Raw genomic sequence first — 17,469 nt, forward strand, 5'->3', positions numbered from 1 at the left:
TCATAAGTGTTCTCGCCTTTAGTTATTATGGCTTTACAAGGTATTTCGATCTCTAGTTGGGCACGTGTCCCCAATTTTGTTCCCTTCCAAAATTGTCTGAGCTATTCTCGGCCCTTTTTTCCCTCCCATATTAATTTTTGTATAAGCTTTTCAAGTGCCTGGGAAAAAAACTCATTTCCATTTTGATTGTAATTGCCCTGAATTCATAGACTTAAATTGGAGGAGCAGTAATGCTATCGGGTCTCTCCGTCCGTTTATTTGGGGGTGGCCTCTTCCTCAGTAACCTGCTCCACCCCACCCCCTTTCTTACTGGAAGAACATACTTCCCACGATAGAGACTGAAAATATGAGATGCTTTCTCAGCCTCCCTTGCCGGTAGGCATGACCTCACAACTTAATCCCGGGGAGTGCGACTAGAGGTGACATTCTATGAGAACAGTTTGATAAACACGGATGTGTGAAGAGATACTTCTTTTACTTCCTTCAGAATGAGGCTGTACGAAGGGGACTTTACACCTAGACTGTAGCTAATACAGCCAACCTACAGCCATGAGAGGACAAATCTGAGGGTAGAAGCCCTGCCGCAGAAAGATGGAAAGATCCTGGGCGTCTGATGACGTCTTTGCGTCGCAGGACTAACCCGCACCTGCCTGTGCTGGACTTCTTGTTACACCAAATGATAAATATTCTCATAGCTAAGGCATTTCTGGTCGGCATGTGTTACTTGCATGTGAAAGCATCCTAATTAATATACCATGTCTTTTATCATTTCCTTCAATAATATTCCATCTGCTTCTCCACAAGCACCTTCTTCAGTTTTGCGAATAAGACATTTAAAAAAAATTACATTCCTAATTGTCTAAGACTGGTGATTAAGGAAGGCTACTGATTTGTTTCTTGGCCTTACATCCAGCTTAGTGATCACTCTTATTCATTCCAAAAGTTTATCTATAACATTTCTTAAGACTATCACATCACCTGCTAATAAAGACCGTTTTCCTTTTAAATTCTTTATCTGACTGTATTAGCTAAGACTTCTGGCACAGGGCTGAAAAGAAGCAGTTAGAGTGAGCGGTTCTGTTTCCTCCTGACTTGGACATGGGTGCTTACTGAGTTTCACTTCTCAGGACCCCTGCAAGGCAAAACTCCAGGGGCCCAGCTCACATTACTTTGTCACTAGATGCGATTTTGTAATATATCTTAATAAATACTCTTTACTAGGTTAACGTGTTCCTTTTTCCTATCAGTTAGGATTAGGCTTGGCTGAGGGTAACACAAAACGACTAAATGGCAGTGGGTTAAACAAGATAGAAATTTATTTTTCATGCTCAAGAAACCCAGTCCGTTGGGGACATCTCAGAGATCCAGGTTCTTCTTATTATGCTGTACCGCCGTCTGAATGTAAAGGGTAAAATTGTATGCTTTTCTCAAGGGATGAAGAAAAAACATTCAATAAAATTTATCATTGACTTAACGAATTTTTAAAAAACTTAATAAACTAGGCCTAGAAAGTATGGCTGAGACTGCTAATTTCACCCTGGTATTCATTCTCCCTTTATTCCATTGTAAAAAAAAATCTTAATCCTTTCTTCTTAATTTTCAATTTTATTTGCATAAATGTATCATTTTCTCTTACGATCTGTTTAATCTCCCTTCTAAGGCAATATAGTTCTGTTCCCCTTTTTGTTCTTGGTATTGTTTATTCGTGCCTTTTTCTTTATTATGCGTACTAGAACTTTTTCTTTTATTCAAAAAATCAAATTTTGATTTTATCGATCTTTTGTATTGTTAGATTTCTAGCTCACCCTTATTTTTTCCTTCCTTCTCTTTTTAGGGTCTTCCTGTTTTTTACCCCCCTTGCTTCTTGGATTGACTATAGACTCATTTACTTTTTACCTTTCTTTCTTTTTATAAATTAAATTTAGGTCTTAATTGAACCTTATAAGTCTACACTAACTGCATCACATGTGTTTATGTAATCCTTTCCCTTTTTCTTAGTTTAAATTATTTTGGACTTTATGATTTCTTCTTGAACCCAAAAGTTATTTAGGAGAGCATTTTTAAGCTACCAGACATGCTTTTTTCTCCACTTACTAAAAACAAAAACAAAAACAAAACAAAAACCTCTTTCCCTGGCTTGTAGGTATGGAATTTAATTGCATAGTGATCAGAAAATATGTATGATATAAATTCTTGGAAAATTGTTAAAATCTTCTTTGTGACATGATCAAGTCTGCAAATGTTCCATGTTAACATGAAAATCAATTATAATCTTTATTTACTGTGTGTGGGTGTTCTGTATAAAGCTGTTAAATAAATTTACATATATTTTCTTCAATATTCTACAGTCTTACAAGGTTTTTTTTACAATTCATCATTTTCTATTGGAAGAATGTTAAAAATCTATTATTTGTATAGAATGATCAGTTTCCCCCTTTTGTATCATTTGAAGTCATGTTGCTCAGTGTGTGCAAAGTCATGGTTGCTACATCATCTTGGCAGATGATTCATTTTGTACTATATGGTGTCTCTCTTTTTCCTCATTTTTTTTGCTATAAATTCCATTTTGTCTAATATTAATATTGCTGCTCAACATTCTTTTGGAATTTGAATGATCTATCTTCTCTCTTGCCCACTCTTTGTTTTCAGTCTTTTGGACTGATACTGTTTTAGGTGTATTTTTCCAGTCACTAGTATATGGCTGGATCTCTTTCTCTTTCTCTCTCATTCATTTTGATAATCTCTGCTTTCAGTTGTTGCCTTTAATCCAACTGCAAGTACAGAATTATGAATTCTTATTATCTTAAATTGTTTATTTTTAATGAATGAAATTTCTTTTTCGTCTCTTTGATTATCTTAAACTTTCTATTTAAGCCTTCATCAGACTGCTTTGTAAAATTATTTTCAGTTGGCGTGAATTATTGATTTTGTTGATTGTTTTTCTTAGCACTCACTTCCTATGTATATTCTGGAAAGTTTGCAGGCTCACTTTATACGGGAGGCTTTTTGTTTTGTTCCCTCTCTCTTGCATCCAGTTGAAAAGCTTTGTGGATGCTTCCACCCAGCACCCTGCGCCCTCAGTCCACAGCCAGGTTTATGATGGTTTCCTGGAGTCTCCTGCCCCACAGTGAGAATAAGAACATTGCAGAGTCACTCACAGAACCTGGATCAGTTCCTTGTTGGGAGCCTGGGTCCCACCTCCCTCATCCTGTACCTTCTGGGAGAGTCAGACCCTGTCTTCGGACAGTTAGCCTGCTTCCACCATCCTTTGCGTGGACACTTAGCTTCTGTTACCCCAAAAGAGCCAGGCTCCTTTCTGCTGTGGCCTGCAAGGCCATGGCTTCCTCCCTCCTCACTGCTTTGAGTGATCCATAAAGATATTTTTTCTTCTTTTTGAGTTTGGCGATATCTTTTTAGGTTTGTTTTTTCTTTTCATACTTTGTCTTTCATTGCTTTGTGCTTAGAGCACAGGGAATATGGAGAAATATGAGATGAAGGGGAGCCTACTTGACTGGAGGTCCATTTCATATCATCTTTTTCTTATAAAGTAAAATATAACCCCCTTGGGCTGGCACTCAAGGCCTTTTGCAATCCAGGTGCAGCCCACTCCACTGCGGGCATCCTGGCCTCTCTCACTTGAAGTTAAGTGCTGCCCCCTGAACATAGCATGTGCTCTCATTCTTCCGTGTATTTATATGTGCTGTTTCTTCTGTCAGGATGGCCATTCTGCCACACGTGTAATCTCCAAGACTTTGATCAAAAACCTTTTCAGCTGGGAAGTTGGCTTCAGATCCTTTAGGCTAAGTTATTTCTTCTCCATACAATGCATTCAACACGTGTACTGAGTGAATGAACTAATGAATGAATGAATCATATGGTGTAAAAGATTGAGTAGACACAAGTACATGTGATTTACAGCCATAATGTTACCTCCATGGTCAATTGTTTATCTAAAGTTCTGCTCTGATCAACTGTAGTGTATCATATTGATCAAGTGCATTTAGAAATAAGGGGAAAAGTGTGGAGACAGTTTTTCCATGAAGCTTGTCTTATATCACGGCCATTATGCTAACTCTAAATGAAGCTGGTTAAGATAACCTATATCCCTTTTGTAAAAGTGTGACTTTTACAACTATTAAGGCAACATGATTAGGGACCAACTGTCTCATTTCCTTCCTCAATAACAGGGTATCCTTTTAAAGAACAGATGTTACCCTGAGCTCTATTTTTTTATTTTTAGAAAAGTTTAAAATATGATGGAAAAAGCTTAATGACTTCAAGCTCTAGTATGCTTAACTGTTGTAACACTATAAAAACCCGATTGTATCTTTCTATTCATTATGATTTCATCTCAGGAGAAAGGTTACTTTTTTTTTTTTTTTTTTGCTCCCTTTTTGACAGGGGAAAGAATTTATCAAGGAAAGTGGTACCAAATGGCATGTTTTTTGAGCAAAAATATTTACCTAATTGTCCAGCTTTTCGGGAATCCTTCAGGATACTATTTCTTCCTCAGGAACAGAATGAAGGCTCTGTGGCATGCGAGAAACAAAAAGGGTTTCAGTCTGGTGGGAGTTCCTCGCGCTTTCTTTTCCTCCAGCTTGGTCGCACAGCTACGGCAAAAACAGAAGATTCAAAAATGAGTAACATTTTTGTTCTAAAAACATCTAAAATTCATCTCAAACCTGTACCTCTTCTGGGCAAAGAAATGCAATCCAATATAACAAGTAATTAAACAAACAAACAAACAAATGCCTAAAACCACAGTCTCCTCTGGCACCTGTCTACACCCGCTTCTTGCCTGTAACTCTTCCCCCAAATCCCAGCTATGGTGACCCCCTCTCCCACAAGCCCACCTTCCCCTGGTCCAGCACCGTCACGGCAGGGCTCCTGTGTCTGGCCCAGGCATGTGTTGGGTAAAACTACATATGCAAAACATGGGGAAGAGAATTCGGAAGCGAAGGTGAACTTATCATCACATTTAACTCCAGAACTTTGCTCCCTGTTGCCAGGAGTCGTCACAGACTTCTGAAAACCTGAAATTTAATTTGTGTGAGATTTTTTCTTCTTCCTAGTGATTCAGAAAAAAAAGAAACGCTAAATTTTCCCCCAGATTGCTATTTCCTCTGCATTCCTAATCTGACCTCAAAGCTTTATTCATTTAACGTTATTTAACAGAAGGCGGTTAACTACTTACTCTGCTCCTTGCACTATTTCTCATAGATACTTTGAAGCCGTCGTGGGGCTTCAAAGGGAAGGATTTGGATTTTCGACAACTGAGAATTCTGAATCGATTTCAACGTCTACAGAAAGGATCGAAATTCGATAAACTGTCTTTTCTCCTTGTATAACCAGCCATCTCACTGTACTTGAGAGGTCGTAGTCCCTCCCAGAGAAGGGTATGAGGGAGTGGGACATGGGGATTTTTTCTACTTAAAGAAAAAATATCTGGAAATATCTTTTTGCTTATTGGCTTGATCTTTTGTGCTAAGCAACTATGATTTTTTTTTTTTTTTTTTTGTGGTACGCGGACCTCTCACTGTTGTGGCCTCTCCCGTTGCGGAGCACGGGCTCCGGACGCGCAGGCTCAGCGGCCATGGCTCACGGGCCCAGCCGTTCCACGGCATGTGGGATCCTCCCAGACCGGGGCACGAACCTGCATCCCCTGCATCGGCAGGTGGACTCTCAACCACCGCGCCACCAGGGAAGCCCGCAACTATGAATTTTTGAAGAGGAGAACAAAATTCACAAGATCTGTACGTCCAACCATTATGTTGTGCACCTTCAATTTACACAGTGATGCATGTCAATTATATCTCAATAAAACTCTGGGGGAAAGAAAGACAGAGGAGAGCAAACAATAGCCACGAAGAAAAAGCAGCACTGTCTAAAGAGGACGCATCCGTCAGCTCTGAGACAGGTACCTGTGGTACATTTCATTTCTTTTCATTTCAAATCACATTTACGAGCATCTGCTAAGTGCCAGGAGCTGAGCGGAGTTCTAGATCCGTATAGAGATATGACGCAAGCCACATATGTAATTTGGAAGTTTCTAGTAGCCACATTAAAATGATTAAAAGGAAATAAGTTTTGCAAATTTTCAAATATTGGAAAAAATATAAAGATTAAAAAAGGGCTTCCCTGGTGGCGCAGTGGTTGAGAGTCTGCCTGCCGATGCAGGGGACACGGGTTCGTGCTCCGGTCCGGGAAGATCCCACATGCCGCGGAGCGGCTGGGCCCGTGAGCCATGGCCGCTGAGCCTGTGCTCTGCAACGGGAGAGGCCACAACAGTGAGAGGCCCACGTACCGCAACAACAACAACAACAACAAAAAAAAAAAGATAAAAAAATAACATTTCAAACTTTGGAAAGATTTATTAAAAAAAAGAAATAGGTGAATGTGGTCTGGCCCTGCTGATCTTCCCCCCAGCCCACTGCTCCCAGCCTCTTTCCTGAACTTCGGCCTCCCTGGCCTTCCAGGGCCTCCCACAAACCAGTCTTTTCCCCTGGGATCTTCCACAGCTCAGGTCTCTGCCTGGTGTCCCCTCCCCATCTCTGCCACTACTTCTTGTCGTTTGGTAAACAGAATGCAGTGATAGATGGCCGACAGGAGCTGGATGGGTACCCAGTATCTGGGGGTGTTCACACTTGATGAAGTGGGGAACGATGCTTTCGTCCAGGTACGTAGAATGGATCCTCGTGATGGAATTTTGGACTCCATGACGATAGGAGTTTCATTTACGATTGTGTAGATTATTCTTGACGTAGAACTTGAAGCTGAGGGGTGAGTGAGACAGTAAACCCATCTGCACTCTGCTCACCAAGCCATGCCCCCCGGCACAGAGCCGTGTCCTCTTGAAGGAAGGGCCGACTTTTCTGCTTTTCACAAAGCCACTGACCTAGCCAGGGGCAGCTTTGTGCTGAAGGGGGATTTGGGGGCTAGGGAGAGGTCTTGCCAGCCCCTCTTAAGAGGCATCTCACAAGTGGCCCTCCTGCACTGTCTTTGTATAAGTTCTGTGGAGTTGAGGAGATACATATTTGTGTATTTGTGATCATTCTTAGGTCTTGACCTTGAGATTCTCTCAGGGAGAAACAGAAAAATCAATCATTTCAATAAATCTTATTTTGGGCCCAACATGAATCATCTCTCCTCAAGACTCTGGTTCCCTGGAATCCAGATGGGGTTTCCATGACAACAGGGGACATGAGAGTCTCAGACTCTCTCAGAGGGAGTATTACTAAGAATTAGGGGAGGACAGAGTCCCATCCAGATGAAGGAGGCCTTCTGGAGAAAGGTCCGAGGGACATAGCCATTGGATATCACTGTCCTGATGGTATAAAACCTCCCCTACGATATCATACCCACTGGTATATAAACTCGCACCATTCATTTAAAAACCGCTACCTGTTTAAGCAACATTAGAAAATTTCCAAAACATCCCCTTCCCTTCTTCCTTCTTCACATCTGCCAATAATCAACCATTTAAAAAAAAAAAAAATTAGTGCCTGCTCTGTGCCAGCATGTGCAAGGGGCCACAGTCAGTCTCTGGTCTCATAGATCTTAACAGAAGTTTCCGAGGTGGTTTCTCCAAACAGAAGATTTTAGGTCTGAGATGATCTCTAGGAATTTGATGCTCCGATTTCCAGAATCCCCAGATCCCCCTTCACGCTCTGTTAATGTGTTGCCAAATGCTGAAAGCACTTAGTTCTAAGTCGCTGATTACGTGTCAAGGAGAACAAGGTGCCCAGCCCCTCCCCAAAAAGGATGAAGCTACTTCTTCCCTGGGCTCGCTCACCACTTGGGAAGTGCGTGCAGATTTCCCAAATGCCAAGTCGGTGACGCTGACCTCCAGGACAGGACTCCTCTCCAGGCCTCGGTTGCTAAGCACACCGTTTAGGTTTTCTTCACTCACTCTCCTTCATCAAAGCTTTTAGGCCATCTGTAGCCTCCTATTTATTGCTTTAATGTCAGACATTGGTTGAGCTTCTGTGTTAATTTTGCAATAAGTTTGGATAAACAACAAAAATGATAAGACACAATCCCTACCACGTTTGAACTCATGGGCCAGCTGGGGAGGAAGAAAGTATGTAAACCATTTCAGTTCAGGGTGATAAAAAGCCATAGCAAATCCTACAGAAAGACAGAAACATAACTCTTAACTTTAGCTGATGAAACTGGCGAGGCTTCGTGGAGCGGTCATTTTGAGCTGAATCTTAAGAGTACAAATAGGAATTAACCAGGCGGGGAGGTGAGGGAAGACAAGTCTAGGCAGAGGGAACAGTGTGTGCAAAGTGCCAAGGAGGTTGTGCTGGACGGTCCAAGGAGACACACGCTCCCTCCAGGGCAGTCTTCTCTATCTGAGCACCCGGGAACTAACGAGACAAGTTATCTGCCCTCTCCCCTACACCCAACACACAGTGGTGGGACGGGCATGGAATAACCACTAGAGACACTCCCATTCAAAAAGGGGGGAAACAGGAGACATATGGGAGTCCCTGGTCTAAAGCAACTCTGAAATCTGATGGGAACATGTGGTCTGTTCCCTGATTAGAGACCAAGCCCTGGAAATTACCTGCTGCAGTCTTGGTTCTGTCCTAACAGCCATTCTTCCTTTTCCTGAAAAGGTAACCTATATTTGCAGCTGAGACATTTTCTCAGACTATTTTCAGCCTGTAAAAGTTTGGGGGCCCAAAGACCTTTTTCTTTTTCTTTTATTTTGGTATGTTCTCTGTCTCTTTCAGTCCAAGCTAGTGGTGTTTCTGCTTGTACAATTTTCTTAAAACATTTGGAAACCTCCTATGAATCTTACTGCGGTTCATGCCATTAGAAAAATAAAAAGTCACATCCACAAATCTCTTGGGGATAAATCATTCTCTCCCTTTGGCTTCTGCCAAAGCTACCAAGGATTCTTAAAAGTCCTGGATTTTGTTTTTGTTTTCATTTTTGTTTTTGAATGAACAAAATGCTCTAAGGCATTACATTGAATTTTTCCAAGGGCTTATCAAAGGACTTTACAGTCATACTCTCAATTTTGTCATTACACCATGTTTTTCTGCCCATTCCCTGAATTTTATTTTTTTCCAGAAGCTATTCTTGATTTCCATCTGGAGAAGCAGGAGACCTTCCAAACTGCTGTGCAGAGTCTGTGTCCTTTATATTTAACTTTTTTGTTCCCTTGAGCTTCTCTCTCTCCTCTCAAATTTTACAGCAAGAAGACGTCAGGGTGACCTTTAACCCTGCCTGGAAATCTTAGCTAGATCACCCAACTCAAAGGGTGCACTTTCTATTCTCCCCATTACTGCAGACAAGAGTGTTGCTCAACTTTCCACCTCTACATAATGGATCCTCTTCTGTCTCGTTGCCAATAACAGTTCCCTCATTTTTCTTTAATCCTGATAGCTAGCTTTCTCGAGGGACACCAGGCTTCTGCTAACAGCCTCTTTGAGACCCTTTAGATTTTTACTAATACTGTCTTCAAGGTCTTTCCAGCTGCCGTCCTCCACTGTCCCAAAGCCACTCTCATATTTTTAGGTGTTTGGTGACAGCAGCCACTCCACTTGTCCCTCACCTTCTGCACACTGACTTTGGACTCCCTTGTCTATTTCCACCTCCGGCTGCAGCCCATGAAGCCTGCTTCCAATCCCCTTCCATGCAGTGGGTAGACAATTTTCTTCCAGAACTTCGACTCCTTCTGAAGGTCCTGGGAAATCCTTCCAACATATCCCTCCAAAGATCGGTTCCCCAGAGGAGCTGTCTTGGGAAAGAGCTGAAAGGCAGGCTTAGTCAAAGTTTTTATTGGAGGCTGTCTTCAAAAAAACAAACAAACAAATACCTTTTCAGGGTACCAAATATTTCATCTGGAGAAAAGCATCAAAATTCTGTGGGAAACATTTTTAATTCTCTGTTTGAAAGCAAAACCCAGACAGTGAGATCCATTTCTAACATCTCAGGAGAGAGAAAGAAAAAATGTGGGCTTAAATTTATGTTAGGCTAAGGTAGGTTGTTATTGGTTTACTTTTGTTTTCAAACATTAGCTTGACAGTAGAAGCAGTGCATGGCCAAGTGGGGAAGGCTGAGGACTCATGCAGACCTGGGCAAGTTTCCTAAGGCCACAGACCTCAGTTTCTCCATCTCTAAAGTGGAATTATAATTACACTTACCTCCAAAGGTTGATGTGAGGGTTAGAGGAGATGCGAAGTATGTAAAGTAGCAGAGCATCCAGCAGACGATCACTAACCTCCTCTGGCCTCATTAACATGGAGACTACAGAAATGACTCCTCATGGCTCCTCTGAAACCTCCACGGGTCGTTCCTGAAGCTTCCGGAATCAGGAGTCTATGTTTCCACTCCCCCGGGAGGATGCTTTGCTGGGGAGGAGTTGGGGGAAGGCAGCTTCCCTCTTGCCCTCTTAGGAATTAGGATCTCTCCCATACTAAAAAAAATCCCAAGTTTAGGACTATGGAATGTGGACATCTCCATGGACCACATTGAATCTGTTCCCAAAGGACTATTTCAGGGAAGAAACAAGACCCATTTAGTTTTATGTCTGCCTTAAATCCACCCTTGATGTCATCTTTCTGGGTTTCTCTCCTCCACAGCCCAAATCTCCTCCATGCTGCTTCCTAGGAGAAGCCTTCAACTCTGTCTCCCAAGCAGCCCTGAAGTAAGAGGCTGGAAGCCAGTCTAGCCCCTGCAACCAGCAGCAGGTCCCGGCTCCCACTGTGGCATGGCATCAAGCTGGGAAAAGCATGGGACTGGGAAAAGGAGAGAATGACAAAGGTGAAAATGAGATTCAGAGAAGGAATTTTAGGAGAGTAGAGAGGGAACATTGTTTGGAAGCACGGTGATGTACCCAGGTGGGAGGAAGTTCTTGGGGGGAGATGTGAACAAAAGCAGAGACACAGGAGAGGAATCTGAAGGGGAGGAGTATGGAATACACTCGAGGGAAAAGCTGCGGAAGGCGGGAGTCGGACGGGGAGTTAGTTAGACTTGCTGGGATTCTGGCAGGTTCCTCTCCCTGCTTCTCCCCACCTTCCTCTGGGTGATTCCACCTTTTTAGACACCCTGTCTTCTTTGCCCCCTTCTGGCTTTAGCTCAGCTCAGGTTGTCTCTCTCTGGAGATGACGCAGCCTCTTGGCCAACCGGTCCCTCCCCAGGCCCCGGCCCCTACCCATGCAGCTCACAGCCCCAGTGGCCTCTCTTTAGTCTGATCCAGTCCCCTTGGTGGATCCCGCACCTTCAGGATCGGAGGTGGATCCCACACCCTCAGGATCAGGTCCGAGCCCCTCATCATGGTGCATCTGTCTTTTGTGAACTGACCTCCCAGCCTAACCTCTCTCCACCGTGTGCTCCAGCCTCTCTGGGGAGCCCATCACCCAGAGCCTGCCTGGCCCCCCTCCCCTGTCCTGCATTGGTTCTGCCTCTCACTCTGTCTTTTCTCTCTCTCTGGCCGACTTACATGCATTTGAGCACACGGGGCGTTTCCCCTTCATGTCAGATCCATTTGCCCGGCTTCCCCAGCGAGTTCCCGTTTGGTTTTCACGTTTCGGCTCAGACACCCACTTCTCCTTGACGCCTTCCGTGCTGGTACCACCCCTCACCCCCGCCGAAGCTGACGCAGGCACACCCACGCTGGCTTGTTTTCCTGCTTGCTCGGAACTAGCTTGCCTCTGATGCTTCCGGACGGACACGCTGCCTTATTCTCATCTAGGATGGTTTCTGGAAGGAGTCCCACACTGACAGAGTGAACGGATGGATGGACGCTCACCTGGTGGCAAAGAAGAGGTGGTCGGTGGGGAAAGAAAAGGTGGCAGGGGGGAACCAGTGAAGGAAGGAGGTTAGGTGAGGAGGAAGGTGAGAGGAAATACAGAGAAGAAAACAAAGGGTTTGGGTAAAAGCAACACATATATTTTTGCAGGGGCTGGTAACTCCTATTTTAGGGGAGAAAAGTCCTGCATCCAAACGGCACCTTGGGCTATTTCTGCTGCTTCTAAATGAAGGATGAGGGTGGGAGGGGGTCCCAGACCCTAGAACCAGCACCACTTAGGAATCACCTGCCTCCCCCTTCAGGCCTCACTTCCTGGGCCTCCAGGTGCCTGACTTCCTTCCCTTGGTACTAACGCTGTCCCTGCCCTGCCCTTCACTGCACCCCCAAACCATCACACCCCACCAGGGACAAACCCCCCAGTCTTCTCTCTTACTCAGGGTCCCCACCTTCCGCCTCTACTTCCTCCTGACTTACTTCCCACGCTGATCCCTCCCCCAATTCATCTCCCTTTTCCACACCCTAGGAGCGCACGTCATTCATCCATTGGTCGGAACCCGCAACCAAAGGCGTGCTGCCTCAACTGCTCAGTTTCCTAAAAGCCCCCCAAGTTCTGTTAAGACAATAGGAACATTTAGGGACAGTCATTTTTTAAAACCTCCAAGGCACTCCATTGCCTCTGCTCAAGATACCACTTGACTCAATGTCTTGGACGTTGCAGGGCCTGGCCCGTAGCTGAAGATTAATGTCTCTGCATGTCCAGGGTCAATGGCTCGTGGGGTTTTATCAGCATCGGCAGAGTGGGAAAGGTAATGGAGAACCAGTTCAAGGGACCCCACTCCCCCTACGTCCGACCCTCACTCCTTTGGGGCAAACGCCGTCTACAGAGCCTGTGCACCACGGTTTATTTTTATCTGTTGATTTTGCAGTTAACAAAGAGAAGTTGCCTCTTTCTGATGCGCTGGTTCAGGGGTTCAAAGCGTCTAGCTACCTTGACCTCCTTACCAGCCTCCGACATCGCGGTGTGGCTGCCCAACTGGGCAAGATTTATACTTATTTTTCTATAATGGAAAACTCATTGCCGGACATCGAGTTACTCACTTTGATTTGTTTTCTTTGGAAGAAGCGGCCGGCGGCGGCGGCAGCAGTGCCCCAAGCTGGGTCATTAATATGGCAGCAACAGCAACAAAGACCTTTACAGCCGCTGCCTGTAAACCGTGGATAAAGTTCAAGCATTTATTCTGTCTGAGGCCTCCCAGTGTCTATAAAAGCCCAGCACGATTATATGATCAGTGTCAAGACCCACTTTCCTTCTTTGTGCTCCGGGGTGCTTTTCCTTGCCCTGTCCCTCCGTGTTGCCACCGCAGCTGCTCTGGTGCTAATAGCAACCCAAGGCACAGACGACTGGAGTGTTCCTTGGGCTTTGTTTTAAACATGGTGTTTGCTTGTGTTAACTACCGCCTGGCTCTCTGACACCCGTGAATGGAGCTATGCGGAGCTGTCAATCAACAACAATAATAATGCCATCTGGGTTTGAATAATACTAACGAGAAGAAGAAGAAGACGGATACTGTGTATTAACACAGCACCTTTGTCCCAGAAGCTCAGAGGGCGTTTGGGATAATAATTCATTCATGCTCGGAGCACTGCTTGGCGGTAGATATTATGATCCCACCACGGGGGACTGAGACACAGAGAGGGCAAGTGGCTGGCCCCGAGGTCACACAGTAAGTCAGGGGTGGCATAGAACTTAGCTGCTGCGAGTCCCCCAGAGCACTGGCCCTGCAGGATCACACTGATCTACGCCTCTGTGCCTCTGGTTTTAAGCTCTAGTTATACGAGGAGCTATAAGACCTAGTTTTTCCATACCTTATGGGATGAAGGAAAGGAAGAAGTGAAAAGAATGTTCTAGGGTGGAGGACGCCTCAAAGATCCTCAGCGTTTTAAGAGAGCCCATCCAAGCCAGGGGCAAGGAGGGGAGGGTGACCGGATGTAGGGGTACCACGCCGAGAGACATCTAGGATTTCCGAAGGGGTGGGAGGATGATGGAAGGATGTTAAAGCGAGATGGATAAAGAGAAAGAGAGATTTCCCAAGTAGGGGAAAAGGTGAGCTCAGCACAGAGCCAGAAGGCTCTCAGAAAGCCAAACAAGGAGCAATAGCCGGCCAGAAGGAAGGATAAGGCTGGAGATGCCAAGAATTTCCTGGTTTGGTCTAAAATTCCATTCTGCACTTTGCAGGTCCCACCGAGGTCCCTCCCTTCCCAAACCCCTTAGCACCCGGGGGGTTCAAACCTGTCACTTTAAATCAGTAGATTCTCTCCTAACTTCTCTGTGCCTCAGTTTCCACCTCTGTAAAACCAGTTAATAACATCGTCCCGTTGGGTTGCCTAGCACAACGCAATAACTTCCAAATTAATTTCTCCGACTCCAACCTCTCTCCGATCCCTGTCATTGGGTCGTGATGAGGATGAAATAAGCTAATATATAAAATGTGGAGAACAGTGTGTGACACATAGTGGGGTCAGCTGCTCTTATCACAAGCGGTAATAGGACTGTGATTGTCACCATAGTCATCTTCCTCTGGTCTGCTCGCCTCTTCCTCGACAGCTAAGGAATGGAAAAAGCACCATGGAGAAAGTGTCCAGCCATATAAGGCCATATGATGAAAGCGTCCGGGGCCTCCTCCTTCGGCTGCGCTGTGTCGCTTTCAGGAACAACACTGCAGACCGGCACTGCACTATCCTGTGTGCTTTAATCCTGTCTCCTCTGATAGACTCTGAACCACGCACGGTAACACATCTAATTCTCCTCCATTCCCCAGGGCACCCAACGCCACTTGACAGGCAGCCTTTGCTCGGAAGACACATGTCACTTTTCCACGATTTCTTGACCACCTGCCATGCGCCGGCCTCTGAGCGGATGTATTAGGGAGGCTCTTCCCCCGGGAGATCAACTTCCTTGGTAGAAGAGATAAGCCGTATAAGGAATAATTCGCAAACCTTAGCGGGCCTCAGAATTCCTTGGACGGCTTGTTAAAAAGAATCTCAAATGACTTGGAATGCCCATCGAAATTTTATTTTTATTCTTTTTCAGTGGAACTTGTGAAAGTTTGTAACCAAAGAAATGACGAGATCAAAGAGATAGCCCAGAAAATCAACCTTGCAATGCTGTAGAGCGTGGATGAGACCAAGGAGAGATTGAAGTTGGGGAAATCGATTCGGGAGTAGCTGTCGTATTCTAGGGAGGTGCGAAAAGTGCTGAAGAAATAACGAACTGATGGATTGGTTTCGAAGCCTTCTTAAACCGCTCATCAAATCCTTACTCTCCTGGTTCCCTCTCCCCTGCAGAGCTGGAGCTGACACCTTCTGCCCTATAAGTTCGTTATTTATGGTCTCGTCTGTCCTTTGCTTTTGTCCCTGACCCAGTTTAGAGACGCTTTACCACTGGGACTGCCTCTGCGGCCCTCTAGTTTCCAAGGCAAGCATTCTTGGCAATCAATAAACAGATTTACAGTTCCTCCCCAGACTTTCCAGGCAGAAAGCCCCTGTGTCACATGTCTCCAGGGCCTCTTCTCCATCCCTCACCCCATGCGAGGACTTTGACCTTGAGTGGATTTGGGCTCCCGTTTTCTCTTTTCCTCTAGACTCTGAGCTCCTTGAGGACAGGCCCCAACCTCTATCCCGCATTTTTTCAGTGTAGCGGCTGCCATAGTGTAGGTGCTGGAGAAATCTGTCTTGAAAATAATTAAGGACACATTTTATTAAAACTATCTGTCGTTCTTTGTGTATTAGATACGGAACGCCACATCCCCTGTACATATCCTTGTGAAAGCATATGGCTTACGGGATTTCTGTTTCAGACAGAATTTGTTAGATCCACACAAGAAGGCAGTGTCTGTGAGGACGGCCTTCAAGAACAAGAAATCACCTCCGTAACAGAGGAGTCTTCACAAAAATATATGACTTCTTCCCTCCTTCCCTCCATCCTTCCCTCTCTCCCTTCCCTCTTCCCTCCCTCCCTCCCTTCCATCCTTCCTCCCTCCCTCCCTCCCTCCCTCCCTTCCTTCCTTCCTTCCAGCAACACACGGTGACTGTGTGAGATTCTTATACAAGGCACTGTGGGAGACTGGTTCCTGCCCTTAAGAAGTTCAAAATCCAATGAAACACACACACCCACTCATCTTTTTATTGGATAAACTGAATTTTATTTTAAACCAAAGCACAAAGCACACAGGTCCGCCTGTGCAGGAAGGAGAAACAGGATCGCGGTGCTGGAGCTAGAATCTGGGGAGCCAGCTGCACTGCTGGGCTGCTTTTCCGCAGAGGAGCTGTAGGCACAGCCTGGTGGGGTGCGGCCCAGGGAGCCAGAACCACAGCGATAATGTGGCAGGTGAGCTGTGAGGGGATGGAGAAAGATATTGATGGACCTAAATGAGCTGCAGTGAGGACACGGGGTCCTACTCACAGGCAAGGACAGGGATGGAAGCTTTGGGAACGGTGACACGGACCCCAAGTCCAATAGCGCTGGCCCTGGTGGTCAGCCGGCCTTGGCCCTGTGTCTTGAGGCTGCGGTGCTTTCTACACTTTCCCCCGCGGCTGCAGGACACGCTGGACACTTCCCTCTGGGGCCTGGGCCGGGGGATTCATCTGGCCTGGGGCTGGATCTGTCTGTCCTTGGAGCGTTTTTCTTGAGAACCCTCACTCCCTTCCCTCTCCTCAACCAGGCCATGGTCTTGACCTTCAGCCTGAGACGGCGCTCTCAAGCTGAAGCTCTCAGTCTTTGAAGCTCTGTGCTCCCCCCAGGAGACAGACCACCGCGATGGGCAAAGGGCCCCCGGGCGCCAGCCCCCTGCTCTGGCTGCCCAGTCTTCACCACGTCACGGATTTTCCTGGAGGGAAACAGAGGAACCCACACGCTCCCGGCTTGAAAAGATTCCATATGAGGTCTGCACAAACAGAGCCTAGCGTGTCCCAGAACTGCCTTGCTCTCACCTCACCCCCAGAAAGGCTCCCTTCCCAGCCCTCGCAGGCAGGCTGTGAACTGTGGCTCTGATTGCTACACACTGATGTACTATGGGGCTGAGGCTTGGGGTTTCTGCCTTAAAAAAATAATAAATCTCTGCATTTCCTCTCTGCATTGGTCATGCTTGTCTCTGAGGACCTTTACTTCCCAGGCAGCCCTGAGCAGCACAGACAAGGGGATTCTTGGGAGGGGCCTGACCTCACTGCAGGCACCCAGGCATCGCTGTGTGGTCTGCAAACATGGTCAGCCGACGTCCACCAGAGCCACACACACGATGAATGTTCGATGCTTAGCTAAGGGCACTCACATTGGGAAGACCTCCCCGCCTCCCAAGTAGAAAGATCCTGGCTTCTCCCTTCACTGTGCTCTCTGGAGGTGCCTCAGTGACAGTGCGGAGAAGGCTGATTTATGGCTGTCTGTTTAGACATCACTTCCCCATCTAGACTATCAGCTGCCCGGGCAAGGCCCTCAGGAGACAGTTGTACGGGTTGTGCACTGTTCAACCCTCTGGGCTGCCACTCCCACGGCAGTCTAAGTATATCCCGCACAGCTCTAAGCAGCAGCTTTGGGCTATAGCTGGATCGTACGGTTAACAGGGCCTGGCACACAACAGAAGTTTCCTTATTCAACCTAATGCAAGGCCTCTGCTCAGATTTTTTTTTTTTTTTTTTTTTTTTTTTTTTTT

General features: G+C 45.8%; 1 long non-coding RNA gene across 1 annotated transcript; it reads right to left on the minus strand.

The window, feature by feature from the left end:
* Positions 1 to 1,296: 1,296 nt before the first annotated feature.
* Positions 1,297 to 11,580, minus strand: LOC114885005. Its single transcript, XR_003790985.1, has 5 exons — positions 11,456 to 11,580; positions 10,158 to 10,429; positions 9,566 to 9,763; positions 4,464 to 4,610; positions 1,297 to 1,395 (listed from the first exon to the last, which is right to left on the minus strand). It is a non-coding gene; the product is annotated as an uncharacterized LOC114885005 (long non-coding RNA).
* Positions 11,581 to 17,469: the final 5,889 nt, after the last annotated feature.

This window comes from Monodon monoceros, unplaced genomic scaffold (genome assembly GCF_005190385.1).
Source record: "Monodon monoceros isolate NGI ecotype Baffin Bay Population unplaced genomic scaffold, NGI_Narwhal_1 Super_Scaffold_6, whole genome shotgun sequence".
Taxonomy (NCBI): domain Eukaryota; kingdom Metazoa; phylum Chordata; class Mammalia; order Artiodactyla; family Monodontidae; genus Monodon; species Monodon monoceros.